We start from the raw sequence: 23,702 nt of genomic DNA on the forward strand, positions 1-23,702 counted from the left end.
ATCTTGAGGTGGAGGATCGAGCTCTCCACCTATAATTATGAGATCTTGTATGGCCCAGGGAAGCTCAATGAGCCCCCTGATGCCCTGTCCCGCGGTACATGTGCCAGCGCACAAGTGGATCGACTCCGGGCCACCCGGTTCTTCCATTTTGTCAAGGCCCACAACATGCCCTACTCCATTGAGGAGGTCAGGACCATCACCAGAGACTGCCAAGTCTGCGCAGAGTGTAAGCTGCACTTCTACCGGCCAGATAGAGCGCACCTGATAAAGGCCTCCCGCCCCTTTGAACGCCTCAGCGTGGACTTCCTCAACGTAATTGACGAGTACTCCCGGTTCCCTTTCGCCATCCCGTGCCCCAACATGACTTCTGCCATGGTAATCAAAGCCCTGCACAGCATCTTCACTCTGAAGCATTTGAACTCATGACCTCTGGATTTGCAATCCAGCAGTGTATGGCAGAATTTCCACACTGGCTCTCCCCAACTAGAAGGAAAATCCAGCTCAAAACTGTTCAGTCCCAGGAAAAATCTGGCAAATTTAAGTTCCATCGTAAGGTATACAAGCGCAGTTAGGACCAGTTTTAGTGATACCCATCATTTCCAGTTATTACTGATTAATCCTGACTGCCGGTAGGGGTGCGCAGTGCAGGAGACGCAACTGGCGGACTGGAGAATCCCACTCAAGGGGCCGGATTCTCCACCCCCCCCCCGCCCCCCCCCCCCCCGACCCCCCCGGCCAGGTTGGAGAATCACCGGGGGACGGCGTGAACCCTGCCCCGCCGCTCCGACGTCAGCTGCCGAATTCTCCAGCGGCAGTTTTTTGACGGGGCAGGGATCACGCCGCGCCGGTCGGGAGTCATTGGCAGTGGAACCCCCCGGCGATTCTCCGGTCCCCCATGGGCCGAGCGGCCGCCCGTTTTCGGCCAGTCCTACCGCCGTGGATTAGACCAGGTCCGTACCGGCGGGACCTGGCTCTGAGGGTGGCCTGCGGAGTCCTCGGGGGGTGGGGGGGGGGATCCAGCCCTGGGGGGTAGGGGGGGGGGGCACGGTGGCCTGGCCCACGATCGGGGCCCACCGACCTGTTTGCGGGCCTGTGCCGTGGGAGCACTCTTTCCCTCCCTGCCGGCCTGTGTAAAGCTCTGCCATGGCCGGTGCGGAGAAGAAACCCCCTGCGCATGTGTAGAAATCACGCCAGCGGTTCTGGGAACACGCTGTTCACTACGCGCATGCGCCAACCCGCGCCGGCTGGCGGAAGCCCTTCGGCGCCGGTAGGCACGGCGCCAACCACTACAGCGCCGGCCTAGCCCCCTAGCGGAGGATTCTTTGGTCAAGGTCTTTCAGAAGTGTAAGTCGTAATTGGTAAAGAACTGAGATTGCTTCCCTGTGCTCTTGCTATTCTTAACAAGATCTTTTCTCAAATAAAATCTTTTTTCAAATAAATTTAGAGTATCAAATAATTTTTTTTCCAATTAAGGGGCACTTTAGTGTGGCCAATCCACCTTACCTGCACATAGAATCATACAATGCACTGTGGCAGAAGGAGATCATTCAGCCCATCGAGTCTGCATCAACCCTTGGAAAGACCACTCTACATAAGTCCATGCTTCCAGCCAATCCCCGTAACTTAGTAACCCGACCTAACCTTTTGGACACTAAGGTGCAATTTAGCATGGCCAATCCACCTAACCTGCACATCTTTGGACTGTGGGAAGAAACCGGATCTTTGGGTTGTGGGGGTGAAAACCACACAGACACGGGGAGAATGTGCAAACTCCATACAGACAGTAATCCGAGGCCAGGATCGAAGACGGGTCTTCAGCGCTGTAGGCAGCAGCGCACACCACTGCATCAGCGTGCCACCCAATTCTTAACAAGATCAAAAAAACAAAACAATTGTGTGGGATTTTCCAGTCCCGCGCACTGTGGGGATCGCCACAGGTGGGGTGCAAAATCTATCGGGCCAGCCAAATAGCCTGTTGACTTCTGCCAGGAATATCAGGTCCCGCCACCCATTGGTTGAGCTATTGGAGAAACCGTCATTGATCATGGGACGAAAACACACCCCGAGATGTTGGCCTCAGGCTTGTAGGAGAGGGGGCCTCAGGTCTCATGCGCGCAGTGAACCGCATTGGAACATCCAATCTTTCATTGGTTGGGTCCCTCAGGGGAATCAGCCAGGTCGGACAGTGAGCCAACCACAGTACTGTTCTTGGGATGAAGACCAAGAGCAGGTCCAGAGCTTCTGTTGCCTCCACATAAACATGAGCTGACCATTTCATCAGCGGCTGTTACTTTAAGCCAATGTGAACATAGAAAAAACTGAGTGGAACATGTTGCCTGAATGCAGCGTAGCCCAGTTTATGTTGATTTTGGCGCCAGTGCCCTAAAGCAAGAGTTAGGCCCCCGTTCCACTTTACATTCTTTCAACTTGTTTAAGGAGGGTGCCCTGTGTTGATTAATGCTGCTAGTGAGCCAAGCAGGCCAGCTCACATTACAGTCAGAGTTCAGTCATGAGGTGATTATTCCCCATAGTAGTCTCTGAGTTCCTTACAACAATCCCATTTCCATTCTCAGTTAAAAGGTCATTACGTCATTACCACAAGACCATTACATTTCCTTTACACTAATTTATATCGGCTCAGCATTCCTGACAGCAGCTTTCGTAGCAAATGTTACCCTCTACGACATTGAGAAAGTAAACAGATACTCATGAAACTGATATTCATGAAACAGATAGATGTATCTGGTAGAAGATTAGAGCTATGCAGCCAGCTATGTTCTGTGACGACAGTGGTGCAGCCTTGCAGAGGAGCCTTGGAGATTCGAGCTGTCTTATTGACATTCTCCAGATATCACCTGCTTCAACAGTATCTGCAAAGAAAAAAAAACTGGCCTGAACTGCAAAATGGACTCCTGAAACTGAAATGGTTTCTGGAAGAAGACCTTGGCTGCAGGTGTTCCGACCATCCTGGACATTTGAAGGTCGCTGGTTTCCAAAAGGAAAAACAAGAAACTGCACCTGGAAAGCGGTCACCCCAATGCCCCATCGCTGTGCCCAAATGATGGCGACTGATTATTTTTGGTTTAGTTGAATTGTTGTTTGGACTTCTGGCCAAAGTCGGTGGCCAAAGAAATGACTCAGTTGGTATGTATTTCAACTAGTTTATCATTCTGCACATCCACGATTTACAGGGTGTTTAAATAGTATTACCAAAATGCCAATAATTATTAATGCTGTGGAGATGCTGGCGTTGGACTGGGGTGAGCACAGTAAGAAGTCTTACAACACCAGGTTAAAGTCCAACAGGTTTGTTTCGATGTCACTAGCTTTCGGAGCGCTGCTCCTTCCTCAAGTGAATGAAGAGGTCTGTTCCAGAAACACATATATAGACAGATTCAAAGATGCCAGACAATGCTTGGGATGCGAGCATTAGCAGGTGATTAAATCTTTACAGATCCAGAGATGGGGTAACCCCAGGTTAAAGAGGTGTGAATTGTGTCAAGCCAGGACAGTTGGTAGGATTTTGCAGGCCAGATGGTGGGGGATGAATGTAATGCAACATGAATCCCAGGTCCCGGTTGAGGCCGCACTCATGTGTGCGGAACCTGGCTATAAGCTTCTGCTCGGCGATTCTGCGTTGTCGCGCGACCTGAAGGCCGCCTTGGAGAACGCTTACCCGGAGATCAGATGCTGAATGCTCTTGACTGCTGAAGTGTTCCCCGACTGGAAGGGAACATTCCTGCCTGGTGATTGTCGCGCGATGTCCGTTCATTCGTTGTCGCAGCGTCTGCATGGTCTCGCCAATGTACCACGCTTCGGGACATCCTTTCCTGCAGCGTATGAGGTAGACAACTTTGGCCGAGTCGCACGAGTATGTACCGCGTACCTGGTGGGTGGTGTTCTCATGTGTAATGGTGGTATCCATGTCGATGATCTGGCACGTCTTGCAGAGATTGCCATGGCAGGGTTGTGTGGTGTCGTGGTCACTGTTCTGAAGGCTGGGTAGTTTGCTGCAAACAATGGTTCGTTTGAGGTTGCGCGGTTGTTTGAAGGCAAGTAGTGGGGGTGTGGGGATGACCTTGGCAAGATGTTCATCTTCATCGATGACGTGTTGAAGGCTGTGAAGAAGATGTCGTAGTTTCTCCGCTCCGGGAAAGTACTGGATGACGAAGGGTATTCTGTAGGTCGTGTCCCATGTTTGTCTTCTGAGGAGGTCGGTGCGGTTTTTTGCTGTGGCGTGTTGGAACTGTCGATCGATGAGTCGAGCGCCATATCCCGTTCGTACGAGGGCATCTTTCAACGTCTGTAGATGTCTGTTACGCTCCTCCTCGTCTGAGCAGATCCTGTGTATACGGAGAGCTTGTTCATAGGGGATGGCTTCTTTAATGTGTTTAGGGTGGAAGCTGGAGAAGTCGAGCATCGTGAGGTTATCCGTGGGTTTGCGGTAAAGCAAAGTGCTGAGGTGACCGTCCTTGATGGAGACGAGTGTGTCCAAGAATGCAACTGATTTTGGAGAGTCGTCCATGGTGAGTCTGATGGTTGGATGGAACTCATTGATGTCATCGTGTAGTCGTTTCAGTGATTCTTCGCCGTGGGTCCAAAGGAAAAAAATGTCATCGATGTATCTGTTGTATAACGTCGGTTGAAGGTCCTGTGCGGTGAGTAGGTCTTGTTCAAACTGGTGCATGAAAATGTTGGCGTATTGGGGTGCGAATTTGGTCCCCATGGCTGTTACGTGCGTCTGGATGAAGAACTTGTTGTCAAAGGTGAAGACGTTGTGATCCAGAATGAAGCGGAGAGTTGCAGAATTGCATCTAGAGATTGGCAGTTGTCGGTGTTGAGTACTGTCCTGGCTTGACACAATTCACACCTCTTTAACCTGGGGTTACCCCATCTCTGGATCTGTAAAGATTTAATCACCTGCTAATGCTCGCATTCCAAGCATTGTCTGGCATCTTTGAATCTGTCTATATATATGTTTCTGGAGCATACCTCTTCATTCACCTGAGGAATGAGCAGTGCTCCGAAAGCTAGTGACATTGAAACAAACCTGTTGGACTTTAACCTGGTGTTGTAAGACTTCTTACAATAATTATTAAATTATCATAAAAGCTACCACAACACCCACACGAGCACAAGCTCGACCATTTGACAGGATTGTCTGAATTTTAAAAGTAGCTCTAAGTTTTACGTGTCACTCATATTCCATACAGTTTATCTGAGCCTGTAGCAACCAAATTGGTGGCCCTTGAAAGGACGATCATCAGTGGACACGGCCTGCACGTGAGCCAATTACATTCAAAGCTAATATTCATAAACAATTAGCGAGATTTACCGTGCAACGCATCGTGTGTTTTTCAGTGGCGGAGGCGACCGGCCAGCAGGATTTTCTGATCCCGCCATTGTCCGTGATTTCCTGTTGACTACACCCCTCGTCGCCGGGAAGCCCGGGCGCCGTCTGTGGCACCGGTATATCCCGCCGGCATGAACAGCCGGTAAATTCTGCCCAAATTTAATTTAGCGACTGGGCAATCTCTGAAACAAGACCCGAGTGGAGAGGGGTGAAGAATTTGGTATTGATTCATTCCGATGCATATTCGATGCCTTTTGTACATTAAACTTTGGGGTAGAGTATAGGAATGTTTTTCGACATGACCTGTGGCCAGTAATGTGCTTGGGAGGCACAAGACTTGAAGCTCTTCACCACTGTGGTTTCCTTCATCTCGTGTCGGGGTCTATTGTGGACCCATTGATAGTGATCGATTGCTATGATTGGTCCACAATTATTCTACCATGTGTCCACCAGGATGGTAGAAGACGAACAAGATTATCTTTGTCGGTAATTCCGATGCTTCTTTGGAAGTCACCAATGCAAAGGTCAGGTAACCACTTTTTGCTTACGTTTATATGAAGCTAAGATGAACTGGGCTTCTCCTGCACCTATACCAGTGTGCCGAGCAGCACAGCCTGAACTCCATGGTGCCCTGACCAACATCTCTAAAACAAACTGGTCATTTATCCTGTTGCTACGAGTGGGAGCTTTCTGTGGAAAAACATGGCTATGGCGGTTCCTACATTACCACACTTCTCCAATACTTCACCAGCTGTAAAGCACTTTGGGATTTCCCGGGGTTGTGAAAAGTGTTATATAAACACAAGCCTTTTTCCTGCAATCGCTACAACAATCCATAAGCCATCTGTTCATGTAAATGCAGGAAGACATTTAAAGCAAGTTAGCTCATCTGGGCTGATCCATCTGCTTCACACTTGGGGTAATTTTTGTAAATGTAGGAGCTCGACCTGCAGCCTCAACTAATGGGACACAGATTAGGCGGTGGATTAGGCCCATGTCTCAATGGGCAGCACTCTTGGCTCTGGTTCGGAAGGCTGTGGATTTAAACTCCACCCCAGAGACTTGAGCACAAAATCCAGGCTGAAACTCCAGTGTGGTGCAGATGTCGTGCTGCAGTCAGACGGGTTCATTTTGGCTGCCCCATTTCACACTAAAACAGTGACTACACACTGTAAGTATTCATCGGCTGTGAGGTGCTTGGGTCATCCTGCTATTGGGAACGCGGCTATATAAATGCACAGTAAGAAGTCTTACAAACCCAGGTTAAAGTAAAACAGGTTTGTTTCAATGTCACTAGCTTTCGGAGCGCTGCTCCTTCCTCAGGTGAATGAAGAGGTATGTTCCAGAAACATATATATAGACAGATTCAAAGATGCTCGACAATGCTTGGAATGCGAGCATTAGCAGGTGATTAAATCTTTACAGATCCGCAGATGGGGTAACCCCAGGTTAAAGAGGTGTGAATTGTGTCAAGCCAGGACAGTTGGTAGGATTTTGCAGGCCAGATGGTGGGGGATGAAACAAAAATGTGTATGCTAGGTGGATTGGCCACGCTAAATTGCCCCTTAATTGGAAAAAATTAATTGATTTGATTTATTATTGTCACATGTATTAGTATACAGTGAAAAGTATTGTTTCTTGCATGCTGTACAAACAATACATACCGTACATAGGGAAGGAAGGAGAGACTGCAGAATATAATGTTACAGTTCTAGCAAGGTGTGGAGAAAGGATCAACTTAATACGAGGTAGGTCCATTCAAAAGTCTGATGGCATATTGTTAATCAGCCTCGGATTGTTAAAAAGCTTCAGATTATTAATCAGCGTCAGATTATTAACCAGCGTCGGATTGTCAATTAGCTTCAGAGGGAGGGTGATAGTCAGGGGGGTGGAGGGGGACACCTGGGGAGTCATGGTCAGGGAGCTGTGGAAGTCTTATAGAGTGGGGGGGGGGGGTTAGTCAGGGAATTGATGTTTGAAAATTGCTTAAATCTTGTCAACTCTATTATTAAACTTGGTAGCAGGAACACTCCTCAGCAGCAAAGCAGCCATTGTCCAAACCCCTTACAGCTGCCACATCCAGTCTTTCCCCTGTCATCTCAAGAACAATGCAGCTCAAAAACTTGCATTAATAAAGTGCATCTCTCATGTTGAATGGGTTGAAGCATTTGTTCTTGATTTATATGCACATCTTGCACCATTTAAATGTCCTTCACCGACAGTGAAACGTTAGGATGGAGATTCTAATGCTTATTCAGAGGCAGTCTGTCCAAATAACATCCTTGCCATAGACTGGATCAGTCAGACATCCTTCATTTAAAACATCGCTTTCAAGTTAGTAAACTAATACCCTGAAAATTAGGCTTTGGTTGTCTAGAACATTTTAAGATGTTAATAATTGCTTTGGAGTGAGTTCCCTTTATTTAAATTAAATATATTTGTTCCATCTGCTTTTAATTTAACTGCAAAGTTCTAAATATATTAATGGAATAGGTTTTTAAAGAATAATTTGAGACAACAGGTTGAATCTTGCACCGTTCCCCAGAGCGATCTTGATGTAGGGTGGCCATTTCGTCAGACTGGAGGGTGGCAACCCGGATCCAGCCACCTTTCCATCCTCCACCTAAATTAAGTCTGTGGGCGCCTTCCTGTCTCATCACCAATTGAGGCACTTTAGTGGACAATTAATGTCCGTTTAAAGGCCTCACTCTGCCACTGCTGAACTTAACTTAGTGGCAGGCAGGAGTCTTGCAATGCAGGGAACATGACAAGAAAACCCATGCATTCAGTGCCTTGTCAAGGGGCCCAGTATGAGGAAAGGCAAGGTGACATGCTGAGAACCACTCCTTTGCCATTGGGCGGCACGGTAGAACAGTGGTTTGCACTGTTGCTTCATAGCACCAGGGCCGCAGTTTTGATTCCCGGCTTGTGTCACTGTGCGGAGTCTGCACGTTCTCTCTGTGGCAGCGTGGTTTTCCTCCGGGTGCTCCGGTTTCCTCCCACAAGCCCCGAAAGACGTGCTTGGTAGATGAATTGGACATTCTGAATTCGACCCCTGTGTACCTGAACAGGCGCCTGAATGTGGCATCCAGGGGCTTTTCACAGTAACGTCTTTGCAGTGTTAATGTAAGCCTACGTGTGAGAATAAAAATGATTATTATTGTTTAAAATTAAGTGTACCCGATTCATTTTTTCTAATTAATGGGCAATTTAGCGCGGCCAATCCACCTACCTTGCATATCTTTGGGTTGTGGGGACGAAATCCACGCAAACACGGGGAGAATGTGCAAACTCCACATGGACTGTGACCCAGAGCCAGGATCAAACCTGGGACCTCGGCACCGTGAGGCATCAATGCTAACAACTGCACCACCGTGCTACTCCTATTATTTTTATTATTATTGCCTCCAACGTCTCTCCCCCGACATCCCCATCGCCCACGCCTCCCATCACCAACCTCTCGAGGGATCCCATGATGATATTAAGCCTCAGGTGCCTCCCCGGTCGCATTGCTGATCAATAGAGCTGCCTGGCACAGATTGGCCAGGAGCTCTCAAGTGCGGGACCTTAGCTCCCAGGGCCCTTGATCTTAATGGAAGGACCTCCGCAGGCAGGCCTCTCATATACCTGAGTGCAAAGACATGTCGTGGGGCTGTCACCGGCTCGTCACAAGATTCCACCCAAACTTTAAATTGAAAATTATATCAAAGAAAACACAGCTAGAATAATTATTCTAATAATATTTGTGTTTTTGCATGTGGATCATCATAGACAGGGACTGTTCAATGATGCTGCATCTTAAAAGAAAGGTTGGCTCCTATTATAGCAGCTTCTACAACCCCAAGATATCCCAATGTGCTTTAAAGCCAATTAAATATTTTTTTAAAGTTTGGTCACTTTTTGTAAAGTAAGACATTTGGAAGCCATTTTGCTCACAGAAGATGAAATAATGGGCAGATAATCTGGGTTAGGTGTTAGTGAAGAGATATATATTATCAAGGACAACTCTCCTGTTCTTCTCTAAAAACAGCTCTGTGTTACGTGCCGGTGTGCCATTGCAAGATAAAGGGCCGGGATTCTCCCCTACCCAGCGGGGCGGGGGGTCCCGGCGGGATGGAATGTCATGGACCACTCCGGTGTTGGGCTGCCCCAAAGGTGCGGTCTCTACACCTTTAGGGGCCAAGCCTTCACCTTGAGGGGCTAGGTCTGCGCTGAAGTGGTTGGCGCGCCGCCGGACGGCGGGAAAGGCCTTTGGCACCACGCCAGTCAGGGCTGAAAGGACTCCGCCGGTCGGCGGAAGTCCACGCATGCATGGGCCCCGATCGCAGGCCAAGCCACCGTGGGGACACCACCCGGGGCCAGATCGCCCCGCCCCTCCCCCCCCCCCCCCCCAGGACCCCGGAGCCCGCCCGCCCCGCCAGTCCCGAAGATAAGGTAGGTGGTTTGATTCACGTCGGCGGGACTGGCATGACAGCAAGATTGGAAAATGTAAATCAGAGACTGAAGTGAAGTCACGAGTAGAAAAAAAAGCACAGAGGGTGACTCAGACATTATGAAAACCATTGAGCTGACTGACAGGATTCATAAGTTTGCAAAACGATTTGCAAATGCAGCAGCAAACAAATATTTGGCTGAAATTGTGGAAACAAAGGTTCCATTTGTGAAGTGGAAACATTTAGTGAGAACATGGTGGATACAATGGAAATACAAACTTTGAGTCCACTCTAGGAGCAAATGGAGTGCACATTCCCCGAAGAAGGAATGAAAAAACAGACGAGTTATTAATAAAGAAATACAACTTGAAGGAGCACGAAATATGTATCAAATGGAGGTAGCCAAGTAGCAGAAACCATTCCTCCAAACGGGACAGACTGAGATGTGGAAGAAGTGTCAAGTCTCAAGACCGTCTGAATTTATGAGTTCAGATACTTGAGATGGGGGTCGAGAGATTGGGACATCATTTAAGAGATAGTAAGCAAAAATTGTATTTCCTCCACAGAATGGAGGAAAGTTTTTTTAGACAAGAAAGGGGGATATTGTGATATGTGCCTGCATGCCATTGTAACATAAAGGTGCTCAGCAGAGCAAGGATTAACATGGGCCTGGAAAATAGCATACCAATGGTATGATGTATAGATTTACATGGCAATACACTCTGAGAGAACAATAAGCAGTCTGCCTACTTATTGCTTGGATCCGCAAATAGATAAAGGTTAATAATAAAGGGTTCATGTTTAAAAATAGAAGTCTCGAGATCTCCTCATCGAGTCTTCACCACACACCATGTTATCACAAGTGCCACAGGAACCTTAATGTACGGCACGGTAGCACAGTGGTCAGCACAGTTGCTTCACAGCTCCAGGGTCCCAGTTTCGATTCCCAGCTTGGGTCATTGTGCATAGTCTGCATGTTCTCCCCGTGTCTGCGTGGGTTTCCTTCGGGTGCTCCGGTTTCCTCCCAGAGTCCATAGATGTATATGTTAGGTGGATTGGCCATGCTAAATTGCCCTAAGTGTCCAAAAAGGTTAGATGGGGTTACTGAGTTATAGGGCTAGGGTGGAGATGTGGGTTTAGATAAGGTGATCTTTCCATGGGCCTGTGCTGACTCGATGGGCCGAATGGTCTCCTTTTGCACTGGATTGGATTTGTTTATTGTCACGTGTACCGAGGTACAGTGAAAAGTATTTTTCTGCGAGCAGCTCAACAGATCATTAAGTACATGAGAAGAAAATGGAATGAAAGAAAATACATAAAAGGGCAACACAAAATATATAATGTAACTACATAAGCACTGGCATCGGATGAAGCATATAGGGTGTAGTGTTAATGAAGTCAGTCCATAAGAGGGTCATTTAGGAGTCTGGTGACAGTGGGGAAGAAGCTGTTTTTGAGTTTGTCCGTGCGTGTTCTCAGACTTCTGTATCTCCTGCCCGATGGAAGAAGTTGGAAGAGTGAGTAAGCCGGGTGGGAGGGATCTTTGATTATACTGCCCGCTTTCCCCAGGCAGCAGGAGGTGTAGATGGAGTCAATGGATGGGAGGCAGGTTCGTGTGATGGACTGGGCGGTGTTCACGACTCTCTGAAGTTTCTTGCGGTCCTGGGCCGAGCAGTTGCTATACCAGGCTGTGTTGCAGCCTGATAGGATGCTTTCTATGGTGCATCTGTAAAAGTTGGTAAGAGTCAATGTGGACATGCCGAATTTCCTTAGTTTCCTGAGGAAGTATAGGCGCTGTTGTACTTTCTTGGTGGTAGCGTCGATGTGGGTGGACCAGGACAGATTTTTGGAGATGTGCAGTCCTAGGAATTTGAAACTGCATACCATCTCCACCTCGGCCCTGTTGATGCTGACAGGGGTGTGTACAGTACTTTGCTTCCTGAAGTCAACGACCAGCTCTTTAGTTTTGCTGGCATTGAGGGAGAGATTGTTGTCGCTACACCACTCCACTAGGTTCTCTATCTCCCTCCTGTATTCGGACTCATTGCTATTCGAGATCCGGCCTACTATGGTCGTATCGTCAGCAAACTTGTAGATGGAGTTGGAACCAAGTTTTGTCACGCAGTCGTGTGTGTACAGGGAGTAGAGTAGGGGGCTACGTACGCAGCCTTGTGGGGTGCGGGTGTTGAGGACTATTGTGGAGGAGATGTTGTTGTTCATTCTTACTGATTGTGGTCTGTTGGTCAGAAAATCGAGGATCCAGTTGCAGAGTGGGGAGCCAAGTCCTAGGTTTTGGAGCTTTGATATGAGCTTGGCTGGGATTATGGTGTTGAATGCGGAGCTGTAGTCAATAAATAGGAGGCTAATGTAGGAGTCCTTGTTTTCGAGATGCTCTAGGGATGAGTGTAGGGCCAGGGAAATGGTGTCTGATGTGGACCGGTTGCAGCGGTATGCAAATTGCAGTGGATCAAGGCGTTCTGGGAGTACGGAGGTGATGTGCTTCATGATCAACCTCTCAAAGCACTTCATTACGACTGAAGTCAGGGCCACTGGTCGGTAGTCATTGAGGCACGTTGCCTGGTTCTTCTTTGGTACCGGTATGATGGTGGTCTTCTTGAAGCAGGTGGGGACCTCGGAGTGGAATAGGGACTGGTTAAAGATGTCCGTGAATACCTCTGCTAGCTGGTCCGCGCAGGCTCTGAGTGCACTTCCAGGGATCCTGTCCGGGCCCGTCGCCTTCCGAGGGTTCACTTTCAGGAAGGCCAATCTGACTTCGGAAGCTGTGATGGTGGGTATGGGTGAATTATGGGCTGCTGGGGCACTCGCCAGCGGATTGTTGGTTACCTGCTCGAACCGAGCATAGAATGCATTGAGTTCATCGGGGAGGGGTGAGCTGCTGCCAGAGATACTGTTCGTCTTCACTTTGTAGCCCGTTATGTTGTTTAGTCCTTGCCACAACCGCCGAGAGTCTGTCTGTGACTCTAGCTTGGTTTGATATTCTCTCTTGGCATTCCGGATGGCTTTGCGGTGGTCGTATCTGGATTTCTTGTATAGGTCAGGGTCGTCTGCCTTGAACGCCTCAGATCTGTCCTTCAGTAGGGAGTCAATCTCGCGATTGAGCCATGGTTTCCGGTTGGGGAACGCACGTACTGCTTTCTTTAGCACGCAGTCATCCACACATTTGCTGTTGAAGTCTGTGACGGTCGTGGCATACTCATTTAAGTTGGTCGCTGAGTTCCTAAATATGGACCAGTCCACTGTCTCTAAGCAGTCACGTAAGAGCTCTTCTGTCTCCTCGGACCAGCACTGCACAACCTTCTTAGCTGGATTCTCCCGCTTGAGTTTCTGCTTGTATGCCGGGAGAAGGAGCACCGTCTTATGGTCTGATTTCCCAAAGTGCGGTCGGGGGATGGATCGGTAGGCGCCCTTGATTTTTGAGTAGCAGTGGTCAAGAGTGTTGTCGCCCCTGGTGGGACAGGAGATGTGCTGGTGGAATTTTGGCAGTACACTCTTGAGGTTGGCCTTGTTGAAGTCTCCGGCCACGATGAACAAGGCCTCCGGGTGTTCTGTTTCGTAGTTGTTTATTACTGTGTATAGTTCGTCCAGCGCCTTCCTCACTACTGCCTGGGGTGGGATGTAGACCGCTGTGATAATGGCTGAAGTGAACTCACGTGGAAGATAATATGGGCGGCACTTCACGGTACTGTCAATTCTAAATTCTATGATCTATGTTATTGGTTTAACTTCTCATCTAAAAGTTGGCACTTCTGACAGTGTAACCCACCCTCAATAGGGAACCTCCCATATACGTTGAAGGCGAATCTCTGGAATATGTTGAGTACTTCCCGTAACTTGGTGGTCACCTCTCTCAAATGGTCACCATTGTCAAGGAGACCCAACACTGGATCAGCTGCTCCAATTCAGCCTTCTACAAATTACAGCAGTGAGTGTTTGCCAACAAAGCCCTCTGCAGGTCAACAAAAGTCCTAATGTACAGAGCAGTTGGCTGCTGCAGTGAAGTGACTCAAAAGACCCATAGCAGAAACGCATGACCGTGAGCAGACGTCATCTTTGAATCAACGATAGCCAACGACAACACTGCAGTGTCATCCCAGAATTTCTCCTCAAGTGCCTGGGGTGCACAACCTTTTGACTGTGAGACAGCAAATGCTACCATCGATCCCCCAACTTACCCCGAAACTGGTGGTGTTCTCAATAAGACATGATAAAAAAATCCAAAACTGTTTGTATAAAACTTTATTCATTTTGTTTTTTAAAATGAACTTCTGAAGAATCACAAAATGGCTGCCAAAGGTCACCTGACTCACAAGACTGACGGGAGAATCCTTTCTGGAAGGTTCCAGAGACAACAAGAACAAAGAGTTCCACCCCCATCCTTGTAGAATCTCTTACTCCATTGTAAGGTCACATTGTAGTCATGAAACTAGATGTCTAACAGATGAACTGACTCCCCCAGCTGGGATGATAATTAGAAACAGAATTCAAAAAGAAGAAGTGTTAACAGCCACCATTTTGCCCCGAAGGGAGATAATTGATTTTTGCTCGGAACACAGAAATTGCTTGCGAGACTTCCATTAACTCATTAATGGGCCATGTCACATGACCCCATTCGCCAAGCCTTTTGGATCATTTCAGTATTACACCTTTAGCCTGACCGCCCAGATTGCTGATTTAACACCAGCCAGAAAAAACTCCAGCAGCCCCCAACTGACCAAGCAACCGATCACCATCTCTCAACTCCTCGAAGTCTGCTTAAATTTAAAGGTCTCTGATCAACATCTGCCAAGCGGAGTAAGCACAGAAACTCCATCGTGCCGCATCATCAAGGACTCCAACCAGAAACCTCTGTGGACTGAACTCTGTCATGAAGGAAACACCCCCTGACAATGACCTCCCAGACCCTGGAACCATGTGGACTAATGATTATTTCTGTAGTTCTTTTACTGTTGTTGCCCATAGTTGTATATCTTCCTATTTTCTTTTTTTTAATATAAATTTAGTGTATCCAATTCTTTTTTTTTCCAATTAAGGGGCAATTTAAAACATAGAACATAGAACTGTACAGCACAGTACAGGCCCTGACCAATTCACCTACCCAGCACATCTTTTTGGGTTGTGGGGTGCAAAGGTAGCATTGTGGATAGCACAATGGCTTCACAGCTCCAGGGCCCCAGGTTCGATTCCGGCTTGGGTCACTGTCTGTGCGGAGTCTGCACATCCTCCCCGTGTGTGCGTGGGTTTCCTCCGGGTGCTCCGGTTTCCTCCCACAGTCCAAAGATGTGCAGGTTAGGTGGATTGGCCATGCTAAAATTGCCCTTAGTGTCCAAAATTGCCCTTAAGTGTTGGGTGGGGTTACTGGGTTATGGGAATAGGGTGGAGGTGTTGACCTTGGGTAGGGTGCTCTTTCCAAGAGCCGGTGCAGACTCGATGGGCCGAATGGCCTCCTTCTGCACTGTACATTCTATGAACCCATGCAGGCACGGGGAGAATGTGTGTACTCCGCACGGACAGTGTCCCGTGGCTGGGATTGAACTAGGGTCCTCGATGCCGTGTGGCAACAATGGTGGCGACTGCACCGCTGTGCTACCCTGATCCTCCTATTTTCTAACCCCTTTACTGTGTATTTATGTGTGTGTGTGTGTGTGTGTGAGTATGTGTAGGTGAGGCTGCAAACACTCTCCACCACCTACCCGGGTTTAAATGTGAATAAGCTAACCTTCTGAATTAATCATAACACATGTTTGCTGTGAGTTATTATTAAATTGAATTACACAAACTGAGGGTTTGGGGGGGACATACCACAATCTTTGCTGACAAACAGATGGAGAGAAGGCAAAGAGGTTCAGTTTCTCTCTCTCCTGTCCATAACAGTTGTAATAATAACCCCAGAGCCGAAGTTCTGATTCTCAAGGGACATCTGTCATGATGGAACTTTTGTTTTTCATTCAGGGTATCCTGGGCTATGCTGGCATCACTTTAAGCAACTCTTAGGCTTCTCTCTGGCCTCTCTGAAAATGCATTTTGAATATTAGCTCATGATTCACAGAACTGACTGAAATTCCCAGTTAATGGGGACTTTAGGGGCAGCACGGTAGCATAGTGGTTAGCACTGGGGCTTCACAGCTCCAGGGTCCCAGGTTCAATTCCCTGCTGGGTCACTGTCTGTGCGGAGTCTGCACGTTCTCCCCGTGTCTGCGTGGGTTTCCTCCGGGTGCTCCGGTTTCCTCCCATAGTCGAAAGACGTGCAGGATGCCCCTCGGAGACCACGGGAGACGGAGAGACCCGAACCCTCCAGCATGCGACGCCCGCAGGATGCCCCTCGGAGACCACGGGAGACGGAGAGACCCGAACCCTCCAGCATGCGACGCCCGCAGGATGCCCCTCGGAGACCACGGGAGACGGAGAGACCCGAACCCTCCAGCATGCGACGCCCGCAGGATGCCCCTCGGAGACCACGGGAGACGGAGAAACCCGAACCCTCCAGCATGCGACGCCCGCAGGATGCCCCTCGGAGACCACGGGAGACGGAGAGACCTGGAGCAACAGGGAGACGACACCCCCGTCACGTGCGGGAGCGACCACCCAGCGATGAGGGGGGCAGCCACAGGCCCCCGTCACATCCGAGCCAGGACACCACTACCCAGGACACCACTATCCAGGACACCCCTACCCGGGACACCACTACCCAGGACACCCCTACCCGGGACACCACTACCCGGGACAGCACTACCCGGGACAGCACTACCCGGGACAGCACTACCCGGGACAGCACTACCCAGGACACCCCTACCCGGGAAGACGAAATACCGGACAGTGACTCAGAGTGGATGGGTGGAGACGAACCCCCACCCCAAAGTGCCATGGACTCAGAGTGGGACGAAGAGCACGACACAACGCCACTGCTGTCACCAACACCCTCCACCATCGCAGAAACACTCACCACGGTTGGGCACTTTAGTGATGAGGCGTCTGGTACACTCACTGGTGCGCACAACACAGCCGTCCCGGTACAGCAGGTGGAGGTAGGAGCAGCAGAGGGACCGGGCGGTCGGAGGGCAGCCCAGGCCAAGCGAACATCTGCCGCCCAGATGGATCCCGGGTTCCTGCAGTTACTACACCCACACATAGATCCGATGCAACCACCGACACGGAGACGAGCGAATAGGGTGACGGGTGGCTTGCGGCGGCTGCGGTCGCAGGTGGAGGAGTCCACCCGCGTCCAGGAGCTGGGAGTGGTCCCGGTCATGCGTGCCACCCAGGCTGACACCGCACGGGTGGCGTCCGCGGTGGAGGCGATGGGTGCGGCGGTGTCAGACATGGGGAACGGTTTGCGAGGCCTGGGGCCTTCCGTGCAGGCGGCGTCTGTGGCCCAGGAAATGGCTGCCCTCTCACAGGAGGCCATGAGCCAGTGCCAGCGCCAGATGGCAGAGGCGCTCAACGCCATAGCCCAGTCTCAGCAGGCCATGGCCCAGTCTCAGCAGGCCATAGCCCAGTCTCTGCAGGCCATGGCCCAGTCTCTGCAGGCCATGGCCCAGTCTCAGCAGGCCATCGCTGAGGGCATCGGCGCCAGTGGCCATGTGCGAGCTGGCGTCGCACTGTCGCAGACAGGGTTCGACAACCCCCTGGGCTCCATGGCTGCAAACCTGCAGACCCCTGTCGATACCAGCACGGGCCTCCAGGACTGGCAGCGCCAGATGTCGGGGGCGCGTCGGATGGCCAGTCCGTTCGCATCCCCCACCCATGTAGAGGCCTGGGGGCCATCGGGCACCCCGAGGGAGGAGGAGGTGGTGTGGTCCGTCCCGGCTCCCTCTGTAGGGGAGGTCCCGGTACACCGCGACACCTCGGACTCCCCCCCTTCCGTCCCAGGTGCATCGGGTGGGCAACGGGCAGGACAGGCTGGCAGCTCGCCATCCCAGTCGCCCGGGCCGCAGCCTGGCCCATCTAGGCCAGGACGCCCCAGGAAACGGCCGCCAAAGGGATCCAGTGTCAGAGGGCAGGAATCACAGGAGTCCACCTCCAGTTCTGCTGTACCGTCTGGGGAACCACGTAGACGTAGTCAAAGGGCCCGTAAGGCCAAACAATTAGACACTGAGTAAGTTGGCACGGGTGCAGGGCACAGATGAGTTTTAGGCGTTAGGGCACGTGCATGAACTCCTTTGGTTATTAAAGTCAATGTTACACCTACCGAAGCTGCCTTTGTGCTCTGTCCAAAGTGTGCGGGGGTGTCATGTACGTTGAGCGCAAGTGTGTGTGTGAGGGGTGGTCTTACCTCAGCCCCAGGTGAGTCTGCCCCCTTCCCCCTGGGCCGCCATCAACATCCCCCGGGCAGAGGACGGGACCGTGCGCTGCAGTGTCACAGCCGCATGCAGGGATGGTCCGGCTGGATGGTGGTACTGTGGCCATGGGTCAGACATAGTCCAACGATGTAGAGCCAGGAGCTCATCGGAGGCGGGTTGTCATCATTCTCCATGGCCTGCGATAGACACGCGTCCACCCGCAACTGGGTGAGCCCGGCCCGTTGTGCCGCCGGTGGATCGGCAATTGGGAGTGGGGGGGTGGTGTGCATGCGGGTGGGGTGTGTGGGGTTGGGGAGGGGGGTGAGGGTGCTGGGTGGGTGGATGGGTGGGGGGTGTGGGTGGTCGGCTGTTGTCATGGTGTGCGGTCTGTGGCCATACTACCCGATTCCCACGCCCATCTAGTCAGTGAAGCGGGCGTCTATCAGTCTGTCCCGTGCCCGCTGGGCCAGCCGGTAACGGTGGACAGCCACCCGTCTGTGTCTACCCCGTCTGCCCTGACCATTGCCCCCATCCCCCTCATCTGGGGAGGACTGGGCCTCTTCCTGCTGCTCCTCCACTCCGCCCTCCTCTGCCTGCGGCACATCGCCCCTCTGCTGGGCTATGTTGTGCAGGACGCAGCACACCACAATGATTCGGCCGACCCTATCTGACCGATACTGGAGGGCGCCCCCAGAGAGGTCCAGGCACCTGAAACGCATCTTCAGCACGCCAAAGCACCTCTCGATCACTCCCCTTGTCGCTACATGGGCATCATTGTAGCGGTTCTCCGCCTCATTGCGTGGCCTCCGTATAGGCGTCATCAGCCACGATCGCAATGGGTAGCCCCTGTCGCCCAGCAACCAGCCCCTCAGCCGGGGATGGCGTCCCTCGTACATGCCGGGGATGGATGACCGCGACAACACGAATGAGTCGTGTACACTGCCTGGGTGACGGGCGCAGACGTGCAGGATCATCATGCGGTGGTCGCAGACCACCTGTACGTTCATCGAATAGGTCCCCTTCCTATTAGTGAACACGGCCCTGTTATCTGCAGGTGGCCGCACGGCGACGTGCATCCCATCGATCGCGCCCTGGACCATGGGGAACCCGGCAATGGCAGAGAAGCCCACGGCCCGGGCATCTTGGCTGGCCCGGTCCACGGGGAAGCGGATGTAGCGGTGCGCCATGGCATAAAGGGCATCTGTCACTGCCCGGATGCACCGATGCACCGATGTCTGCGATATGCCGGACAGGTCCCCACTCGGTGCCTGGAATGACCCCGTTGCATAAAAGTTCAGGGCCACCGTAACCTTGACGGACACGGGGAGAGGGTGTCCCCCGCCAGTGCCACGCGGTGACAGGTGTGCCAGCAGGTGGCAGATGTGTGCCACGGTTTCCCGGCTCATCCGGAGTCTCCTCCTGCATTCCCGGTCCGTGAGGTCCTGGTATGACTGCCGGGGCCGGTACACACGGGGCGCCCTCGGGTGCCTCCGTTGCCGTGGGGCCGCGACGTCCTCCTCCCCCTCCTCGTCCTGTCGGTCAGGTGTCCCTCCAGCCTGGGCGGCTGCCGCCTGCCCCTCTGCGGCAGCCTGCGCCGCCTCTCTGGCACGCTCCTCCTCCTCCTCCTCCTCCTCCTCATCCAGGGTAACATAGACATGAGCGGCTGCCACCACGGCGGCCAACATCGCTGGATGGTCTGAAAACATGACGGCCTGGTGGGGGGGGAGGGGAACGACGACATGTCATCATTGCCCATATCCCCTCCTCCCCCCAGCCAGGTGGCATGGACCGCATGGGTCCAACTGTTGGAGGCTGGCACCTGGCCAGGTGGACCAACTCATTTGCCCTCCCATCACCCACCCCGGCACGGACCCCCCCCCCCCCCAACCTCCCCCCCGGCACGGACCCCCTCCCCAACACCCACCCCAGCACGGACCCCCCCCAACCTCCACCCCGGCACGGACCCCCTCCCCAACCCCCAACCTCCACCCCGGCACGGACCCCCTCCCCAACACCCACCCCAGCACGGACCCCCCCCCCAACCTCCACCCCGGCACGGACCCCCTCCCCAACCCCCAACCTCCACCCCAGCACGGACCCCCCCCCAACCTCCACCCCGGCACGGACCCCCTCCCCAACCTCCGCCCCGGCACGGACCCCCTCCCCAACCTCCACCCCGGCACGGACCCCCTCCCCAACCCCCAACCTCCACCCCAGCACGGACCCCCCCCCAACCTCCACCCCGGCACGGACCCCCTCCCCAACCCCCAACCTCCACCCCGGCACGGACCCCCTTCCCAACCCCCAACCTCCACCCCGGCACGGACCTCCTCCCCAACACCCACCCCGGCACGGACCCCCCCCCAACCTCCACCCCGGCACGGACCCCCTCCCCAACCCCCAACCTCCACCCCAGCACGGACCCCCCCCCCCAACCTCCACCCCGGCACGGACCCCCTCCCCAACCCCCAACCTCCACCCCGGCACGGACCCCCTCCCCAACCCCCAACCTCCACCCCAGCACGGACCCCCCCCCCAACCTCCACCCCGGCACGGACCCCTCCCCAACCTCCACCCCGGCACGGACCCCCTCCCCAACCTCCACCCCGGCACGGACCCCCTCCCCAACCCCCAACCTCCACCCCAGCACGGACCCCCCCCCAACCTCCACCCCGGCACGGACCCCCTCCCCAACCCCCAACCTCCACCCCGGCACGGACCCCCTCCCCAACCCCCAACCTCCACCCCGGCACGGACCCCCTCCCCAACCTCCACCCCGGCACGGACCCCCTCCCCAACCCCCAACCTCCACCCCAGCACGGACCCCCCCCCAACCTCCACCCCGGCACGGACCCCCTCCCCAACCTCCACCCCGGCACTGACCCCCTCCCCAACCTCCACCCCGGCACGGACCCCCTCCCCAACCTCCACCCCGGCACGGACCCCCTCCCCAACCTCCACCCCGGCACGGACCCCCTCCCCAACCTCCACCCCGGCACGGACCCCCTCCCCAACCCCCAACCTCCACCCCAGCACGGACCCCCCCCCAACCTCCACCCCGGCACGGACCCCCTCCCCAACCCCCAACCTCCACCCCGGCACGGACCCCCTCCCCAACCTCCACCCCGGCACGGACCCCCTCCCCAACCCCCAACCTCCACCCCAGCACGGACCACCCCCCAACCTCCACCCCGGCACGGACCCCCTCCCCAACCTCCACCCCGGCACTGACCCCCTCCCCAACCTCCACCCCGGCACGGACCCCCTCCCCAACCTCCACCCCGGCACGGACCCCCTCCCCAACCTCCACCCCGGCACGGACCCCCTCCCCAACCTCCACCCCGGCACGGACCCCCTCCCCAACCCCCAACCTCCACCCCAGCACGGACCCCCCCCCAACCTCCACCCCGGCACGGACCCCCTCCACAACCCCCAACCTCCACCCCGGCACGGACCCCCTCCCGGCACTCCCCCGGAGCCCAGCCTACTCTAACCACCCCCCCACCCCCCCCGCCGCACACACACACAAGCCGAGACACACCTCTCCTCAGGCAATCAGTCTGCGGCCACGCCATTTCCTGCCCAGAGCCAACCCCCCAGGCCGTCACTCACCTCCTCGCTGGTCGGCGTGAGCCTGGAGCACCGGGTCACGCCGATGAAAAGGAGGTTTGATTCACGTCGACGTGAACGGTCATCACATCGACGGGACTTCGGCCCATCCGGAAGGGAGAATATCGGCAGGCCGAAAATCGGCTGCCTTGCGCAGACCCGTGACATTCTCCGCGGCAGCGGCGCCATTAACGCCCCGCCGACTTTTCTCCCTTCGGAGACTTCGGCGGGGGCGGGGGCGGGATTCACGGCGGCCAACGGCCATTCTCCGACCCGGCGGGGGGTCGGAGAATGACGCCCCAGTTCTGAACAGCGCTCGCCCAAGGTCTCCAAGACAAAGGGGTTAGATCCCAATGCCTTGGGTACCTCATGGAAATGTATATTAGAGTGAGACTAGCTGTCTCATTCTAATATGCAAATTTGCAAAATAGTGATCCCACCCACAATGGACAGGATTCAGACCGCGATGTCTCGTGAGATTGCGTTAGATCCCGCAAGGCGTGGCGAGCTGGGTAAAGATACTTTTTGGGCGCAATGCAACCAATAGATCACGTCCATAGAGTGGGAGTTTCCAGCTCTGACCACTATGGAACCAGCAATTTCCACCTAATGTCCTGCAAAAGGTCCATCAAATTGCCCACTTTGCCTGTGGAAATTCCTACGGCGACGAGACCTGAAAATCTGTGCCATAATTGTTTGTGGATAAAGAATGGCTGCAGTGAGGGCAGCACGGTGGCGCAGTGGTAGCACTGCAGTCTCACGGCGCCGAGGTCCTAGGTTCGATCCCGGTCCTGGGTCATTGTCCGTGTGGAGTTTGCACATTCTCTACCGCATTTGCGTGGGTTTCACCACCATAACCCAAAGATGTGCAGGGTAGGTGGATTGAACACGCTAAATTGCCCCTTAATTGGAAAAAATTAATTGGTACTCTAAATTTTTTTTTTAAAGAATGGCTGCAATGTTTATCAAACTTGTCAAAGATACTTTACTCACTGTAAACACAGAAACTAAGAGCAGGAGGAGGCCATTCGGCCCTTTGAGCCTTCTTCACCATTCATTATGATCACGGCTGATCATCCAACTGAGTAGCCTGATCCCACCTTCCCCACCCATATCCTTTGATCCCCTTTGCCCCAATTGCAATATGTAACTGCTTCATAAAAACATACAGTGTTGTGTCCTCAACCGCTTTTTCTGGTAGCGTATCCCACATGGCGACCACTCTCTGGGTGAAGAAATTTCTCCTCTTTTCAGCCCTGAATTGTCCACCCCATATCCTCAGACTGTGACCCCTGTTCAGGAAACCCCCTCCAACGGGTATATCCTTCTGACATCTGCCCTGTCTATTCCTGTTAGATAGGTTTCTATGAGATTCCCCCCTCATGCTTCTAAACTTCAGCGAATATAATCCTCAGCGGCTCAATCTTTCCTCATTTGTCAGTCCTGCCATCCCAGGAGTCAGTTTGGTAAATCTTTGCTGCACTCCCTGTATAGCAAGAAACTCCTTCCTCAGATAAGGAGAACAAAACTGCACGCAATATTCCAGGTATGATCACACCACGGCCTTGTATAATTGCAGCAAGGCATACCTGCTCCTGTACTTGAATCCTCTCACAATGAAGGCAAACATACCATTTACCTTCTTTACTGCCTGCTGCACCTGCATGCTTAAAATGTTCCAGGAAGTCCTAAGGATGCAGAGAATGCTATCTAAATGCCCCAGTACCACAGCTTCAAGCTATTTATCTACTTTTCATTAATCCTATTAGAGCATATAGGCCAACTCCCACCTCTCCAGTAGGGTATGACTGCTACCTCAGAAGGTGGATGTAGGCTTTCACTTTGATTCGCTGGCGAATGTACCCCCACCATGCAGTTAGCTAGCGAGTTTCAGAAGCTTAACCAAGCGGCAAGGAACGGCTATGAAGGTGCTAAAAAAATACAGGTGCTGTTGGGAGAGGTCGCCTGTTTGAGAGGTGTCTCAGAAGAGGTGTCAGATGAATAAGATTG

General features: G+C 53.0%; 1 long non-coding RNA gene across 1 annotated transcript in view; it reads left to right on the forward strand.

Moving 5' to 3' along the window:
• The first annotated feature begins 6,439 nt into the window (after positions 1-6,439).
• The window catches only part of LOC140387712 (uncharacterized), a 56,893-nt gene continuing 39,630 nt past the window's right edge, over positions 6,440-23,702 (forward strand). Inside the window, exon 1 of the long non-coding RNA XR_011933967.1 lies at positions 6,440-6,524. This is a non-coding gene — a long non-coding RNA (uncharacterized lncRNA). The remainder of the gene's footprint in view (positions 6,525-23,702) is intronic.

Source organism: Scyliorhinus torazame, chromosome 13, assembly GCF_047496885.1.
Source record: "Scyliorhinus torazame isolate Kashiwa2021f chromosome 13, sScyTor2.1, whole genome shotgun sequence".
Classification (NCBI taxonomy): domain Eukaryota; kingdom Metazoa; phylum Chordata; class Chondrichthyes; order Carcharhiniformes; family Scyliorhinidae; genus Scyliorhinus; species Scyliorhinus torazame.